This window comes from Thalassophryne amazonica, chromosome 19 (assembly GCF_902500255.1).
Source record: "Thalassophryne amazonica chromosome 19, fThaAma1.1, whole genome shotgun sequence".
In the NCBI taxonomy this organism is placed as follows: Eukaryota; Metazoa; Chordata; class Actinopteri; order Batrachoidiformes; family Batrachoididae; genus Thalassophryne; species Thalassophryne amazonica.
The window spans coordinates 68,554,651-68,573,730 of record NC_047121.1 but is presented as its reverse complement, the minus strand read 5'-3'; the positions used below and the strand labels follow the sequence as shown (position 1 = coordinate 68,573,730).

The window sequence follows — 19,080 nt, the reverse complement described above, 5'->3', positions numbered from 1 at the left end:
TTCTTTAACTACGGGCACTATTGGCCTTGTAAATGTAATTTCCACCACACCAAAGCGCCTTGGGGCAACTGTTTGTTGTGATTTGGCGCTATATAAATAAAATTGAATTGATAAATTGATGACCATTGCCTTACAATATAAAGCACCTTGGGGCAACTGTTTGTTGTGATTTGGTGCTATACGAGGGCTGTCAATAAAGTATAGGTCCTTTTAATTTTTTTCAAAAACTATATGGATTTCATTCATATGTTTTTACGTCAGACATGCTTGAACCCTCGTGCACATGCGTGAGTTTTTCCACGCCTGTCGGTGACGTCATTCGCCTGTGAACACTCCTTGTGGGAGGAGTCGTCCAGCCCCTCGTCGGAATTCCTTTGTCTGAGAAGTTGCTAAGAGACTGGTGCTTTGTTTAATCAAAATTTTTTCTAAACCTGAGACACACATCGAAGTGGACACGGTTCGAAAAATTCAGCTGGTTTTCGGTGAAAATTTTAACGGCTGATGAGAGATTTTGAGGTGATTCTGTCGCTTTAAGGACTTCCCACGGAGCGAGACGTCGCTCAGCACGTCTCAGCCGCCGTCGTCAGCCTGTTTGAAGCTGAAAACCTCCACATTTCAGGCTCTATTGATCCAGGACGTCGTGAGAGAACAGAGAAGTTTCAGAAGAAGTCGGTTTCAGGATTTTATCCGGATATTCCACTGTTAAAGGAGATTTTTTTTTTTAATGAAAGACGTGCGGACGGGTCCACGCGTCGGAACGCAGCCGGCGCGGTGCGGCGGCACAGGAAAAACACCTCTGTGTTGATAACCATTTGTAAAATCCAGGCGGCTTTTGATGGCTTTCAGTGGAGTGAGTATATGAGAAATTGTTTAACAGCTGGACATGTTCCAACTTGTCCTTAAGGCTTCCAACAGAGGTGTTTTTCCTGTGGCGGAGCGTTGCGGACACTGCAATCCGCCCGCACGTCTTTCATTAAAAAAATCTCCTTTAAAACTGGAATATCCGGATAAAATGCTGAAACCGACTTCTTCTGAAACTTCTCTGTTCTCTCACGACGTCCTGGATCAATAGAACCTGAAATGTGAAGGTTTTCAGCTTGAAACAGGCTTACGACGGCGCCTGGGACCGCTGCGCGGCGTCTCACTCTGTGGGAAGTCCTTAAAGTGACAGTATCACCTCAAAATCGCTCTATCAGCTGTTAAAATTTTCACTGAAAACCAGCTGAATTTTTCGAACCGTGTCCACTTCGATGTGTCTCACAGGTTTAGAAAAAATTTTGATCAAACAAAACGCCAGTCTCTCAGCAACTTCTCAGACAAAGGAATTCCGACAAGGGGCTGGACGACTCCTCCCACAAGGAGTGCTCACAGGCGAATGACGTCACCGACAGGCGTGGAAAAACTCACACATGCGCACGAGGGTTCAAGCATGTCTGACGTAAAAACATATGAATGAAATCCATATAGTTTTTGAAAAAAATTAAAAGGACCTATACTTTATTGACAGACCTCGTATACATGTGCTCTGATGTCACTGTTTATCTCCATAGAAACTACCCAAACAATCTTTCATACAAACTGTTTAAAGGGACATTACAGTGTTGTGGTGGAAATTACGGCAATAGTGTGGGACAACTACATTTTGTTTAAAAAAAATCACAACAGTTGTATGACATTGAATACCCCAATTATGTTTTCATTATTTTACTGATATTTTATTCAGAGATATTTTAAAACATTAGAAAAAACATTTCTTTACCATTCATTTTTATCATTGAAGATCAAAAGTCTGGGTGTGGGACAAGCACAAAACGGCAATATTTGCATATAATGATGCTGGAAAAAGGTGAAAAAGTCATCATAGACTACTAGAACAAATTTCTTAACACACTGTCATTGTAAAGATAACTATAAAAGTGTGAAATTTCCCCTTTTTTCTGTTTTTCATACAATATGATCAAAGGACATAATAAGTGCCCGTAGTCTAAGAATCACCCATATGCGAAGTCCCAGTTTGACCAGCGGAGTTTAGTTCTGCAGCTTTCTGGAGGTGAGAATAATATAAAAATAAAACGTGACATTTACTGGACTGCTGTGAAGGTTTAATGATTGGCTAACGTTAGCGTAGCCTTTTAGTAAAGTTGACCTGTGTGAACGCTTTAATTTCTAAATGGTTCAGTCTTTTTTATTTTTACCAAATAAAGCTACAGCTTTTTTCAGACACCACAAAAGCTCAACTTTAAATAACTTATTTTTTCAGGCGTTTTTTTTTTCGTTTTTATATATAAACTGTTTAGTGTTTCTTTATTTTTTAAAGAAATATTTTTATTTGTCCCAATCAGGAACATTTGCTGTGCAGACAACCAAACTTCCATTGATGAGCTGAACACCACGAAGTCCAGTCGAAAGAAAACATCTCTGCTCTTCAAAATAGGACAAAAGTGTCTTTCAGCAACACCACCAGAGGTCAAAGCTGCAGAAGAGACCTTCATCTGGTCCAGAGAATCCAGCGGAACATCACCTGCTTCTAAATAAAAGGCTCTTTCAACAGCAACTATTTTATTATTTTTTAAAAAGCTGTTTCATTTTATATTTTAACAATAAATTAACGGATCATTAAAAATGTCCACGAATCAAAGTCAAAAAACATTCGCACAAGTAGAAGCTCTCCACTGATTGTGCTCAAATTCATATTTTAGAAATGACTCTGTCCTGATAACATTAAAGGCAATTACATATTTGGCGAAATTACAAGTTGAAATGACCATTAAAAAAATTCATCATGAGGTTTATTCCTACTTTACAATCACACTGCAGTCATTGTTAAATTATTTCCTGTTGCATTTATAATAAACATTTGTATTTATTTACAGTGTCTGTTTTTATGGTTGAAATGAGATATAAATAATCTACCAGACTTAAAAAAAAAAAATGTACAAATTTCCATGTTATTTTGTCTAAAAATAAATGTCCGAGGTTCCTTATGTTAAACAAGAAATTATTCAATCTGAAATAACAGGTGGTTTTAATTTATAGATGAAAAGTTTCTAAAGAATGAAAGATTTATAAATATTTAGAACTAAAGATTTATTGATTTATTTAGCTATTTTAATTACAAGTGTTCTAAACTTTTTTAACAGTAATCAGAAATTCTGAGGTAACAACAACAAAAAACATTTCGAAGGATTTTTCTTCAGAAAACTGCTCCATAAATGAGCAGTCCTGTGACACGTATGTTTTGTACAGATCAGTGGTTTCTGCACTGATCCATTTTGTAGAGATCAGTGGTTTGTTTCTGCACCGATCCATTTTGTAGAGATCAGTGGTTTCTGCCACCCGTCTTCCGTGTTTTGGTCCGACGCGTCATTCCTATTGGACAACGCAAAGGTACGTCACAGCTCAGAACGTCCACAGTTGGATTGGATTGAACTTTGACTCCGTCAGCCTGCCGACAAGTGGCAATGCGCGCTCCCGTCAGAAGCGTCGGTTTAGCTCGGCTTTTGACGCGACACATCTGACGCATCTAAAAAGCAACGTGTCTCATTGAAAATAATGCTTTTTAGACCGATTTTTTTTTTTTGATGCATTTGACGCATCTGACGTATTCAGTGTGAAAGGCCCATTATGGTCCGCAGCATCTCACTGAAAGCGCAACTGCTCTTGAATGTTTTTTTCAACTTAAGAATACAGATATATAACTAAATGATCACCATCATAATCACTATTATTATATCCAGAGGTTTGTGACTCACAGGATACAGACAACCGGTCCATCCCCACCTCCTGAAATTACCTGTTGCAGCCAGGTGAAAGGTGGGCATCCTCTTGGCCTTTTCTTGTTGCTGGGATCTTTATTGCTGAGGCACCTGTGTGCCAAATCATGGCCAGCGAAGTACTCAACGTGTCTAAAATATCATAGCTGACATTCTCTTACAATGCGAGTGATTAACTGAGTCAGTAATTGTTTGTTTGACACAATGTCCCAATGGTACTTAAGGATTTCCTGGAGAGGGCCAGTACCCTGGATTCTTAGAAGCTCCAGGCCCCCAAATACTTGGACTTTTGTTCTCTTGCAAAGGTATCTCCAAACACCTCTGTCCAGCGACCTCGAAACTCTTTCCAGGCATCTCTTGACTGCAAAGGCTGCAAAGGAGAGGAGTTAGAGATATGACTGTTAATCCTGAGAAAAGTGACTCTAAGAAGTCATTGAAAAGCCTCGATTTTAGTCTTGGTCCAGGACCATTGCAAACCTAGCCCAACTCATCTTCTCAAATGAGGGCATCCCTTAATTCCATAAAGATCACAAAGTCAAGGTTGGTAAACTTTTTTTCTCATGACAAAGGCACTTAACTTGCTAGACTCCACAAGCCGAAACAACACCCAGGCACTTTACATATATTGCAGGTCAACACCATACCCTCAATAACTTCCAGACCTACCGGGAGACCTACTGTTCCCCCAGGAGCAGGCTTTGTGGCGGGATACGATGTGACACTACTTTGAAATGCAGATGTTTGCATCAGAATCTTGATCCCTTTTGATACAAGTTGTTCTAATTAAATATCTATATTCTAACATCTCTGACATCAATTTTGCGTGAAAATTCTCCCATTTTAATGAGTTTGGATCCCAACTAATTGTTGATTAATCACAGTTACAGATTTTCTTCTCTCTGTCTGCACTTAACTGGGAAAATGTCAGAACATCACAATTTAAAAGTGAGCTGAGAACCCAGAAAATATCAGTGTTTGGCTTACTCTGCTTCAGCTGGCACCTTACCTCAGTTTTTCCACTGACTAAATTCAACACTACACTTGGATACTACATGATCAGTACTGAGATTCGATCAAAACTCCCACAATGATTCAAGTATTATAAACTAGGGGTTAAAAAGGAAAATGTGCCTTCAAACAAATTTTCAACACTGGATGGATTTCGCTGTGGTTTAGTGAATGTACTGGCTGCTGTGCGGAAAGTAAAGTAATTTGACCGTATGGGCGGGGGGTGTGGGGGATTTGTGGGGTTGGCACTTCAGCTGCCATAAAACCTACAACACTTTGCAATGTCTGTCACGAAAAAAACAAAAACCCTGCTGTTGTTGATGGGAAGGTAGCACAGCTTATAAAGGTTGTGTAGGGGGGACGACTACAGGAGAGTACCAAGGGTCTTCTTTTTGGAGGGTGGCAATTGGTATGTTTCTTAGTTGTTGTGTCTTGCACAGCGGCATCCAGGTCCAAATCTGAGGTGACTCATGTGGGTGGACACCTGGAACATCCTTTCTTTTAGCAAGGATGGTCGTGCTCCCCTGCTGTCAAGGATGCTGGGAAAACTCCGGATTGCATTTCATTGGCTGTGCAATCAGAGGTGGACTTGGCAAAATCTAGCATACAGATGCCCTAAGGCACCTTCACATTTGCGCGAATTTGATCCCTGCACTGCAGCACAATGCGTCCCACTTTGTCCCGCTTGACGCCGTGCTACATAAATTAAAGCCTGTGCCATATCATTTCGTAGCTGATGACGCATTTGCTCTCAGAACTTGACTGATGAAACCATTCTCTCATCACTTCCAGAATCACACAGAAATTATCTACAGCTACAGGTTGTCTCGTGCACATCGTGCGGTGGAGAACGCATTTGGAATCCTGTCTCAAAGGTAATTATTTATAATAAATATATTGTAAAGGATTGGTAAAACAGTTGCATTTTCATTCCGTCCTATGAGTTAGATAATGTATCTGTAAAGTTATGTTTATTATAGCTGTAACATCTCTTCATAATCTAATTTCAGGTTCATATGCCCTGCGCACAATGACACGCAGTGTTTTCAAATAGATTGTGCAATGTTCATGACTAGTTCAAATTTTCTTCACGCACTGGCAGGCAGCAGCGCACAGTTCACAGGCAGTATATGAAGAGTTTACTCATTGGCAGGCAAGATTGCGTGCCAGTGCCATGATCAAATTTGTGCAAATGTCAAGGTGCCTTTAGTGTTGACAACGCTAGCAACTGGAAGAAGCCAAGGGAATGCCAGTCTATCGTCTACATAGGGCAGATAAAAGGCCACTTTCTAAAAACAATTTGTCTTTTTTTTTTCAGTCGGAAGCAAAACATCAGCACATCATCTTCAAAAGTACAAGAACAACTAAAGAGAAAACAAACGTGCTACAACTTGAACATCCAATCCCATTAAGAAGCAGAAACACATCTGAAGTGAAGTTTAAATTGATGCCATATTTTAAGAGAGGAAAGTAAAACATGATTATCAGTGTACCAAAACAGGGACATGAGGAGAGACAAAAGTAAGGCTCAAAGAGAGGTAGACAAACACGACTGAGCTTCTAATTGATACCAAGTTGTATCAGGAATTAGGTAAAGACAGACCTCCACTAAGCCGACATTTTTGTAATAATGATTTACATACTCCATCCATTCCCAGCCTCTCAAAAGAGGTTGGGAATGGGATTGACAAATTTTCTACCAGGATGGTTGCCATCCAGAACCCAAGATGGTTCCGCACCAGAGCAAGCTCCCACACCTGACCCAATACGTGTTATTAAAGGCATCCTGCAACATCTGGTGGACGTTTAGACATTTGGACTCTGTGCTTCACAAGAACATTAATCAAATGAATATTTTTCAACATTTCACTTTTTTGGGGGGAAGGGGGGGGGGGGCGCAGTGAGCTTGCTGGGGGATGAGATTGTCCTGGTCGCTGTTGTGCGTCTCTCTGCAGTGTGTTTTTTTTTTTTTTCGCAGTACAGGTCAGGCCTTGGCGCTCTAAACTTCCCCAGCTTCTCCCAAAGTTCACGCCTCATTACCTCAACACACTCAGCTCGTTTAGGCCTGTTAATTACACACTGTAAAGCTGATATTGATGAGGACAATCAGCGTTTATCCCAGTTACGTTTGATCCTGACTATACGGTGACGTTTTGTTTTTCTTGTAACTTCAGCACCTGAGTATACGGGCGGCCTGTGATGCCTTGGGGTAACGAGTGGCGAACAGAGACTGATCATTCATCAACGTTATTAGACTGCATGTGTCATTAAGAGAAGACGATACAGTAAATGGGCTTAATTAAGAGGGATTCATGTTTCTGTTTCCTGCTGTTATTAGCTTGGTAAAAATGCCGTTCAGGAGGTGTTATTTTCTTTGTGTCTGTTGGGTTTTTTGCAAACTCTGAAAATAAATGGTTTAGGGTCTGACGTGTAATAGAAAATATTACTTTTGAAGTGGATCCAGATAAACAGGAATTCATGATTTTCTTGTACAAGGTCTGTTAGAAAAGTATCGGACCTTTTTATTTTTTTCAAAAACCTGATGGATTTGAATCACGTGTGCTTGCATGAGCAAACCTTGAACCTTCGTGCGCATGCGTGAATTTTTTTTCACGCCTGTCGGTTGCGTCATTTGCTTGTAAGCAGCCTTTGTGTGAGGATGGGTGGAGTCTCTTGTCGTTTTTTTCTTTGCAAGGAAAATGACAGAACGACTGGAGCAGCGCGACTGCATCAAATTATGCCAGAAACTGGGCGACAGCCAGGTGGAAACCATTCGGATTATTCAGACGGCTTTCAGTGACGATGCTATGGGCATCACACAGATTAAGGAGCAGTACAACTGGTTTAAAGACGACCGCACAGCAGTGGAGAGCGAGCCACGCTCTGGGTGGCCATCAACATGCTGAAATGACCAGATCATTTCCAAAGTGAACACTGTGGTGATGTGGGACCGTCGTGTGACTATCCGAGAAATTGCGGAAGAGGTGGACATCAGCACTTTTTCGGCACATTCCACTGTGACAGAAGATTTGGCCATGAAAAGAGTTGCAGCGAAATTCATGCTGATGGCTTCAGCACAAAGCTGCTGACGGAGCAAAAGCGCCACCATGCCGAAAAAGTGCTGATGTCCACCTCTTCCGTAATTTCTCGGATAGTCACACGACTGTCACGCATCACCAGAGAGTTCATTTTGGAAATGACCCGGTCATTTCAGCGTGTTGATGGCCGCCTGGAGCGCAGCTCGCTCTCCACCGTTGTGCGGCCGTCCTAAAACCGGTTGTATGGCTCCTTAATCTGTGTGATGCCCATAGGATCGTCACCAAAAGCCATCTGAATAATCCAAATGGTTTCCATCTGGTTGTCGCCCAATTTCTGGCAAAATGTGATGCAGTCGCGCTGCTCCAGTCGTTGCACCATTTCCTTGCAAAGAAAAAACGACGAGCAACTCCACCCATCCTCACACAAAGGCTGCTTACAAGCAAATGACACCGACAGGCGTGAAAAAAATTCACGCATGCGCCCAAAGGTTCAAGGTTGGCTCATGCAAGCACACGTGATTCAAATCCATCAGGTTTTTGAAAAAAATTAAAAGGTCCAATACTTTTCTAATGGGTCTTTCACACTGAATGCATCAGATACGTCAACTGTGTCAAAAATCGGTCTAAAAAGCATTATTTTCAATGAGACGCATTGCATTTTAGATGCGTCAGATGTGTCGCGTCAAAAGCCGAGCTAAACTGACGCTTCTGACATGAGCGCGCATTGCCGCTTGTCAGCAGGCTGACGGAGTCAAAGTTCAATCCAATCCAACTTCCGACCTGCTGAGCTGTGACGTACCTTTGCGTTGTCCAATAGGAATGACGCGTCGGGCCAAAACATGGAAGACGGGTGGCAGAAACCACTGATCTCTACAAAATGGATCCATGGAAACCACTGATCTGTACAAAACATACGTGTCACAGGACTGCTCATTTGTGGAGCAGTTTTCTGAAGAAAAATCCTTCTAAATGTTTTTTGTTGTTGTTACCTCAGAATTTCTGATTGCTGTTAAAAAAAGTTTAGAACACTTGTAATTAAAATAGCTAAATAAATCAAATAGTTCTTTAGAAACCTTTCATCTATAAATTAAAACCACCTGTTATTTCAGATTAATTTCTTGTTTAACATAAGGAACCTCGGACATTTATTTTTAGACAAAATAACATGGAAATTTGTACATTTTTTAAGTCTGGTAGATTATTTATATCTCATTTCAACCAGAAAACAGACACTAAATAAATACAAATGTTTATTATAAATGCAACAGGAAATAATTTAACAATGACTGCAGTGTGATTGACTTTGAATGACTTTGATTTCGCGGACATTTTTAATGATCCGTTCATTTATTATTAACATATAAAATGAAACAGCTTTTTAAAAAATAATAAAATAGTTGCTGTTGAAAGAGCCTTTTATTTAGAAGCAGGTGATGTTCTGCTGGATTCTCTGGACCAGATGAAGGTCTCTTCTGCAGCTTTGACCTCTGGTGGTGTTGCTGAAAGACACTTTTGTCCTATTTTGAAGAGCAGAGATGTTTTCTTTCGACTGGACTTCGTGGTGTTCAGCTCATCAATGGAAGTTTGGTTGTCTGCACAGCAAATGTTCCTGATTGGGACAAATAAAAATATTTCTTTAAATATAAAGAAACACTAAACAGTTTATATATATATATATATATATATATATATATATATATATATATATATATATATATATATATATATATATATATATATAGAGGGGGAAAAACAATGGAAAAAATTCCAGAAAAAATAAGTTATTTAAAGTTGAGCTTTTGTGGTGTCTGAAAAAAGCTGTAGCTTTATTTGGTAAAAAATAAAAAGACTGAACCATTTAGAAATTAAAGTGTTCACTCAGATCAACTGTGCTAAAAGGCTACGCTAACGTTAGCCGATCATTAAACCTTCACAGCAGTTCAGTAAATGTCACGTTTTATTTTTACATTATTCTGTCTGCTCCATCACCCCGGCTGCCTGCCTCGGTCTGCCCAGTGATGATGCCTGAAGGCCGGCTTCTCCGTGCTGGTCGGCCCGCTGTCGCGGTTCAATCGATATCCCACCAAGTCGTCGGTCCTCCCTCGGTCGGCGGTCGCTCCGAGGGAGTGAAAAAAAAGCTTCTCCCAGCAGGGTGATGGGAGAATCGTTCTACTGCTGTCTTTAAAGCTTTTTTTGTGGGTCAGGCGACGCAAATTCAAGATGGCGATCGCTGAACTTTTTGAGATTGTGGAAACAGCCAGAGTGTGACGTGGCAATCTCCGCCCCCCACTTTTTTTTTTTTTTTTTTGCCGCTTCCAAAGCGACGCGTCTGACGTCATGCGTCGGATCCGTTGGAAAACGCATCTGACGGATCTGACGGATTCCCATGCATTGACGGATTGGCCTGACAGATTCAGTGTGAAAGGCCCATAACAGACCTCGTATTGTGGATACAACCCTGAGTGAGTCGCACCGCTTACTGTCAGTCTGTCATTACCTCCGTCACCCAGCCGAGGAAAGGCGGAGGAACTTGTGTCCGTTTCTCTTTGAAGGCACGAGATCGAATGAACTGAGGCCTCAATGGCTGAATGTGTCCTTTACTTTCAATACAAGAAGCATAGAAAAATGCCCGAAATAGTGTGATGCATAAGAGAGTTGGGCAGTTGGACAGTTCTATCATCCGTTACAATGTGGGGCCACATCATGATGCCATTAGCGCCCCCCCACCCCATGCATATATTACTGCTAAAATGGCATCTGTTAGCGGCAGCGTGGAGTTTTTGCCCCTACTAAAATGGTGTCTGCTAGCAGCAGTGCTCACTTTTCTCCCCAGCTAAAACTGTGCCTGTTGGCAGTAACACAGTTTTTACCCCCGCTAAAATTTCATCAATTCGCATTAATTAACAGACATCAGAGTTTTTACCCTCCGCTAAAACGTTGTCGGTTAGCGGTGGTGCAGAGTGTTTGCCCTGCTAAAAGGCCGTTGGTTAGCAGCAGCGCAGTTTTTGCCCCTGCTAAAATGGCATCAGTTAGCGGCGGTGTGGAGTTTTAAAATAAATAAATAAATTTAAAGATACCATTGCCATTCTGCTACTGCAGAAAATTGCCTCGTACAAACTGAAAAGGTGCACAGTCTGACATTAAACATACTAAATGAAGGTGTACACCCTGTCACAAGGCAAAAACTGCATTTACCTTGTTTGCGCGTTGTGAAATGGATTTTCTGAAAGTCATCACAATGGAAATTGTTTGCGAAAACTCCATTTTCTGTGACCTAAGATGCAATTTGTGTGTGGAGGAAGTGCAAGAAACTCACAGAAGGTACATTTTCCAAAAAAAACGAAGGAGAGATCCACACAGCCAGTTAGCTCCCAAACAAACCTTTAATGACACACCAAAAGTGATGTTTCGGGCCTCGCCCTTCATCAGACATAATGATGATGAAGGATCTCTCCTTCGTTTTTTTGTGCTATTCCTTTTTTGATCCTGCACGCCAATACGGACTGTGATGTGAAGGGCATTTCATTACATTTTCCAAAATACCCATGTATGTGTGGACAGGGCTTTCGCATCAACAGACCATCATCATATGGACTTCCGTGACATGTGTCACAGGAGTCAAAATGAGCCGTTTAGGCAGAAAAGTTGCTTACAGCAGCGTAATTCCTACACGCTTACGCACCAAACTGTGGGACCTTGAGGAAGTTCTTGGATATTTAGCCTTAAAGAGAAGATGATAAACTGATTTTTACACTTTATGGCCCCTTTAAAACACTTTTAAATTCTTTTTAAACGTCTCAAACCCAGCTTAAACAGACTAAATGTGACGTGAAATGGCTTTGACTGCCATTAAAACCAAATGATTTGCCGTTTGGCCGACACGGTAACTATATTCTCGTTAAGTGGAGCCCACATTTCCGTGCTGGAGTGAGAGGACGTCCCGGTACCGGAGTGAATGGGAACGCGGCGCATGAATCTGTTCGGAAGTAGGTCACGGCTTTCTCTCCGCTTTCGCTCACCATGTCTCCGGATCCGCTCCGCAGGTCGACGCGCAGCCCGAAGCAGCACACACGGACCACCGGAATCAGGATTTAATCTCCGACGGGACCCACGGTAACGACCAATCTCCCCCACCTAAAAAAATAAATAAATAAATAAAATAAAAAGCTGACGTGATCGGAGTCGCGGTTGGAGGTGCAGATGGTGTCGGAGCGCGTAATAACTCGGATATATCGCGAGCGCTTATTCGTAGTGATTTTTTTATTTTTGATCGAAGCCCGCTCCGTGGATGTGGATCGCGCGTGTTTTTACGACTCGTTTAGGCGGTGATCGCTTCTCTACTTCAGATATCACCGGCTGCACTCCTGCGTTGTCACATCACCGTGCATGACTGACCAGCGCGTTTTATTTTTATTTTTTTGAACGCACCCTCGGTATCCATTAGTGGATGTAGGTTTTTATTTTATTTATTTATTTATTTTTTTGCAGCCTCTGGTGCATGCACGGCTGATGGGTGGTGTTGCTGCTTTTGCTTTGCTGCCTGAAGCTGAACTGCTGATTTGCTTCAAGAACTTGGTGGTCGAAGCTGCAGGCTTCAGATTGTTGAGAGTCTGTGCGCAAAATCTGCTCCATCTGATGGTGTTTCAGCAGGAGTCCGAAAAATGCAGAATTTTGTGTGCGTGCGTGCGTGTCCCAGTTTTCGCCCTGAGGATGCCCATAATGTGCCTTGAAGAGCCTTCAGCCTGCAGGTTTTCAGTCCAACCTGTTGAGGCCAATGGTTGGATTGAAAACCTGCAGAATGATGATCCCTGGTGTGAAACTCCTGCATTATCCACGGAGGGTAAAGTTGTCCAGTTCCACAAAAAAGGCTGTTTTATGTGTGGTGCATGAAGTATTTTGATGAAAAAGTCACTTATGTGATCTTGTGGTGTCTTCTGATGAACAGAATTAAAGTTCTGACTTTGATCCATGTTGGGTTCATTCATTTTGTAAATGGACCAAGTGTGCAAATTTCAAACTTATTTTTTTCCTCCATCTATTTTCCAGCCTGTATAAAAGCTTGTAATGGAACAAATGTGAAGCCGTAGGGGTGCAAACAGTTCACAGGTACACATCGAAAATAAATGCTTTTTTATGTAACTGATATCGATACACAGAGCCCTGAATCACTCTAAATGTACAATGAACCATCTGATGGCTCAATTTTAACGTTTCAATATGGCTGAGTTCAGTTGGTTTTGAATCTTCAAACTTTTGTAAAAGTTCAAAGGTCAACACGAGGCTCTCGCAACAACTGTCACAGATCAACATGTCCGACAACTGTAGGGCGTATAACGGCTTGATATACCTACTTAAACTGCTGCGCTTTCTGTTACTGTATGTTGTGCTGCCTCTGTCCCATCGAGATGAGGTGTGTCGCGCTACTGCGCATGTGGAGATGATGTAACTCGCTCGATGTGCAACTGCGAATGCGCATTTTGTTTTGTTTTTTGTTTGTTTTTTTCCGTCAAAGTTTTTTTTTTTTAATTAATTGTATTGTATTTACATTAGGAGCATAAATGTATGTATATGTATATTTTGCCTGTCGAAATAAGCTAACTCCAAGTTAAAAATACTTCTCATTTTATAGTGAGTAGATTTTATACATTACTACGTTCGGACGAACAATTTATACATTTACTTGCCCATCAAAATAAGCGAACTTCGTCAAGTAATTTTTTTTCAGTGCACACACATGCAGTTACGCGAGGAACTCATCTCAACAATGCACCTCATCTCGACAGAACACCCCCAGTGGTGAACAAAGATGAGCGGTGGTAGCACCAACATTTCTGCAGCACAGAATCAAAAACCCAAAGATGGTGTATACTTTTTTGATATTCTTTATAACAAGATGAGCTATTTGGAATACTTTTTACACTGTAAAAATTTTGACCAGTTGTTACTTTAAAATATTGTGGCAACAAAGTGACACATAATATAATTGAATAGATTTTAAGTTCTGCAATTTTGATTAAAAAGTATTGAATACATTAACCAAACTTAAACAAAAAAATTTAAGTACATATTAATAAAAGTAACAGTTGAAATGTGTTGACTTGATGAGTTATGTCGATGCCCTTCCTGAAGCAACTCCACATTACATGGAGAAATGGGGGCAGGGGTGGAGTTTGAACCGGGAACCTTCCACACTGAAATCAACACATTTACACTGTTGTTCTTATTTATCTGTACCTAAAAATAATTGTTTAATTTTGTTTTAATTTGTATAATAGGTCTTTAAATCTGTTCAGTAATATTGAATATCACTTTGTTGGTATACCCAATATCCAAAATTTAAATGCCCGACTCATATTCTATATTATTCATATTCGATATTGGGTATGGCAACAAAGTGACATTTCACCTGTTGCTTTTATTAACATGTACTTACTTTGTTTTAAGTTTAGTAAATGTATTCAGTACTTTTTAATCAAAATTGTGGAACTTAAAATCTGTTCAGTTATATTATGCACTCAAAAAACTGACAAATTGGATTGGATTTCCATGTAATAAATATATGTAGTTCCAGCTAAATTAAATTGTCTTGCATGGATGTGTTTTTTTGGAGTTGGGGCTACATATGTTTATTAGGTGGAAATCCTGCACATTATTGAATTGAGTTCATCCAATGAGGTTTTTTTTTTTTTTTTTTTTTGAGTGTGTGTCACTTTGTTGCCACATTTTTTTAAGTAACCATTGGTCAGACTTGTTACGGTGTAGCAGGGTTGGAGCATTTTGGAATTTTGACCTTCACTTGACCCCACTGTGACCCATTCTAAAAAATTCCAGCCACTTTCAAGAGCGACACCAATGCCATATTTGTTCATTAGCCTTCAGGCACCCCCAGACCACTTTAAATCCCGGTTCTCTGTATTTCAAAGCATTAAGATTGTTCATCTTACTTTTTACCTCCCACATTTCATCCCTGTTTGTTTGTCTGTTTGTGAACAACCTGTAAACCACAATTTTTCAAATATTGTTATGAATTACATAGGATTCATATCCCGATAGGCAAGAACTGATTAAATTTTCAAGGTCATAGGTCAAACTCAGGAAAAATCTGGGCAAAATCCCTATCTTTAACATTGAACCACTTTTCGAAAAATTCATAACTGTCAAGAAAGACTGAATTTCTTTCATATTTTAGAGTATTATGTAGGATGGTATCCTTTATTGGCAGACAAAGTTTGATCCAGATCTGATCTGTATTACAGATTTTGTGGCCATTGAAATCCCATTTAATATATACTTCACACTATTATATGGCTGCGATGCTATGCACGCTCTGATTGGCTGATTATCGGCCTGATATTTTTCCATATCGGACCAGTTACCATGACAGTTGGTCTGCAACACGTATTTTTGTTACAAACCAGGAAGCAAAAAACATGATTAAAAGAAATCCCATGTCGGAAATGAAGATACTCCAGAAATGTCTAAACAGCATCTGAAAAAACACAGAGATTGAAAGTTTACCAGCTAACAACCGGACCATCTGTTAGCAAGTTCTTTATAGAGGTGAAGCAAACAGGCCTCTGACTGACTGAAGTTTATGTGTTTTTATATATATATATATAAAATAGCCATATAATAAATGAATTATTAACCTCACAGTCGGTTAATAATCCTTTATTCTATCTTAATTAAACGTGCCCCAATCACTCTCATATTTGAAAATGAGGTGCAGACTGACTCTGTCGCCTAACAAAGTTTGATCTGAATCTGATCTTGACTGGGGATTTTATGGACATTTTAATTTAATATTAAAAAGCCCATTTGGTGTACATTTTGCGTTATATCTCAGTCAAAAGTGCCTCAAACACTCTCATTTTTCCGTTATTGGATACAGGTTATTGGATAGAGATTCTAATTTTATGCCTGTTTGTCTGTCTTCAATCAGAAACCAAGTGCCAAAAAGCAATAACAAATTGTGCATAACAGAGTTAACCACTGTTCTGTGAGAATTATCTGAAAAGGGATTCAGAAACCGATACATTTTTGGGGAAAAAAAACCTGAGAACACTACAAAAAAACTTTGATTCAAGTGCATGAACTAAATACATACTCCTGACATTTGATCACATCTAATTTATCTTATGAAAAGCCACTTCTAACAAGAGTTTGACCTTGAAAAGTTTTTCCAAGGTAAAAATTTGTGGAATTGAACACTTGGCAGAGGTTTGTGCTCTGTGTGCACGGTGGTCTAGTTTCCTCAGTAATCGTGGACAAACTGAGCTCATGGTTAGCATCTAAAATTACAGTGCACGATAATTTCGCTCAATGCAAATAGCGGCGCGCATATGTCTTAGCAGCAATCTTCCATTCCAGCTTATTAATTAATCAAAAACCCAGACAGAGCTTTAATTCATTTGAAAGCTTGACTCTTAGTCTTGTCCATCCAAATTGGAAGTCCCAAAAACCAGTTTTATTTGTTATTATCTATCGTCCACCTGGTCGTTACTGTGAGTTTCTCTGTGAATTTTCAGACCTTTTGTCTGACTTAGTGCTTAGCTCAGATAAGATAATTATAGTGGGCGATTTTAACATCCACACAGATGCTGAGAATGACAGCCTCAACACTGCATTTAATCTATTATTAGACTCAACTGGCTTTGCTCAAAATGTAAATGAGTCCACCCACCACTTTAATCATATCTTAGATCTTGTTCTGACTTATGGTATGGAAATTGAAGACTTAACAGTATTCCCTGAAAACGCCCTTCTGTCTGATCATTTCTTAATAACATTTACATTTACTCTGATGGACTACCCAGCAGTGGGGAATAACTTTCATTACACTAGAAGTCTTTCAGAAAGCGCTGTAACTAGGTTTAAGGATATGATTCCTTCTTTATGTTCTCTAATGCCATATACCAACACAGTGCAGAGTAGCTACCTAAACTCTGTAAGTGAGATAGAGTATCTCGTCAATAGTTTTACATCCTCATTGAAGACAACTTTGGATGCTGTAGCTCCTCTAAAAAAGAGAGCTTTAAATCAGAAGTGCCTGACTCCGTGGTATAACTCACAAACTCGCAGCTTAAAGCAGATAACCCGTAAGTTGGAGAGGAAATGGCGTCTCACTAATTTAGAAGATCTTCACTTAGCCTGGAAAAAGACTCTGTTGCTCTATAAAAAAGCCCTCCGTAAAGCTAGGACATCTTACTACTCATCACTAATTGAAGAAAATAAGAACAACCCCAGGTTTCTTTTCAGCACTGTAGCCAGGCTGACAAAGAGTCAGAGCTCTGTTGAGCCGAGTATTCCTTTAACTTTAACTAGTAATGACTTCATGACTTTCTTTGCTAACAAAATTTTAACTATTAGAGAAAAAATTACTCATAACCATCCCAAAGGCGTATCGTTATCTTTGGCTGCTTTCAGTGATGCCGGTATTTGGTTAGACTCTTTCTCTCCGATTGTTCTGTCTGAGTTATTTTCATTAGTTACTTCCTCCAAACCATCAACATGTCTATTAGACCCCATTCCTACCAGGCTGCTCAAGGAAGCCCTACCATTATTTAATGCTTCGATCTTAAATATGATCAGTCTGTCTTTATTAGTTGGCTATGTACCACAGGCTTTTAAGGTGGCAGTAATTAAACCATTACTTAAAAAGCCATCACTTGACCCAGCTATCTTAGCTAATTATAGGCCAATCTCCAACCTTCCTTTTCTCTCAAAAATTCTTGAAAGGGTAGTTGTAAAACAGCTAACTGATCATCTGCAGAGGAATGGTCTATTTGAAGAGTTTCAGTCAGGTTTTAGAATTCATCATAGTACAGAAACAGCATTAGTGAAGGTTACAAATGATCTTCTTATGGCCTCAGACAGTGGACTCATCTCTGTGCTTGTTCTGTTAGACCTCAGTGCTGCTTTTGATACTGTTGACCATAAAATTTTATTACAGAGATTAGAGCATGCCATAGGTATTAAAGGCACTGCGCTGCAGTGGTTTGAATCATATTTATCTAATAGATTACAATTTGTTCATGTAAATGGGGAATCTTCTTCACAGACTAAGGTTAATTATGGAGTTCCACAAGGTTCTGTGCTAGGACCAATTTTATTCACTTTATACATGCTTCTCTTAGGCAGTATTATTAGACGGCATTGCTTAAATTTTCATTGTTACGCAGATGATACCCAGCTTTATCTATCCATGAAGCCAGAGGACACACACCAATTAGCTAAACTGCAGGATTGTCTTACAGACATAAAGACATGGATGACCTCTAATGTCCTGCTTTTAAACTCAGATAAAACTGAAGTTATTGTACTTGGCCCCACAAATCTTAGAAACATGGTGTCTAACCAGATCCTTACTCTGGATGGCATTACCCTGACCTCTAGTAATACTGTGAGAAATCTTGGAGTCATTTTTGATCAGGATATGTCATTCAATGCGCATATTAAACAAATATGTAGGACTGCTTTTTTGCATTTACGCAATATCTCTAAAATCAGAAAGGTCTTGTCTCAGAGTGATGCTGAAAAACTAATTCATGCATTTATTTCCTCTAGGCTGGACTATTGTAATTCATTATTATCAGGTTGTCCTAAAAGTTCCCTGAAAGCCTTCAGTTAATTCAAAATGCTGCAGCTAGAGTACTGACGGGGACTAGAAGGAGAGAGCATATCTCACCCATATTGGCCTCTCTTCATTGGCTTCCTGTTAATTCTAGAATAGAATTTAAAATTCTTCTTCTTACTTATAAGGTTTTGAATAATCAGGTCCCATCTTATCTTAGGGACCTCATAGTACCATATCACCCCAATAGAGCGCTTCGCTCTCAGACTGCAGGCTTACTTGTAGTTCCTAGGGTTTGTAAGAGTAGAATGGGAGGCAGAGCCTTCAGCTTTCAGGCTCCTCTCCTGTGGAACCAGCTCCCAATTCAGATCAGGGAGACAGACACCCTCTCTACTTTTAAGATTAGGCTTAAAACTTTCCTTTTTGCTAAAGCTTATAGTTAGGGCTGGATCAGGTGACCCTGAACCATCCCTTAGTTATGCTGCTATAGACTTAGACTGCTGGGGGGTTCCCATGATGCACTGAGTGTTTCTTTCTCTTTTTGCTCTGTATGCACCACTCTGCATTTAATCATTAGTGATTGATCTCTGCTCCCTTCCACAGCATGTCTTTTTCCTGGTTCTCTCCCTCAGCCCCAACCAGTCCCAGCAGAAGACTGCCCCTCCCTGACCCTGGTTCTGCTGGAGGT

General features: G+C 40.1%; 1 protein-coding gene across 3 annotated transcripts in view; it reads left to right on the top strand.

Annotated features, from left to right (window-relative positions):
- Window positions 1-19,080, top strand: part of bahd1 (bromo adjacent homology domain containing 1) — an 83,706-nt gene that overhangs the window by 32,581 nt on the left and 32,045 nt on the right. Inside the window, exon 1 of one of the 3 annotated variants that reach the window (XM_034195286.1) lies at window positions 11,817-11,932. The exons of the other annotated variants lie outside the window; for them this stretch is intronic. The gene's annotated coding sequence lies outside the window, so the exon portion shown is untranslated. Of the gene's footprint in view, window positions 1-11,816; window positions 11,933-19,080 lie in introns of those variants that run through there. 3 annotated transcript variants of the gene reach the window in all.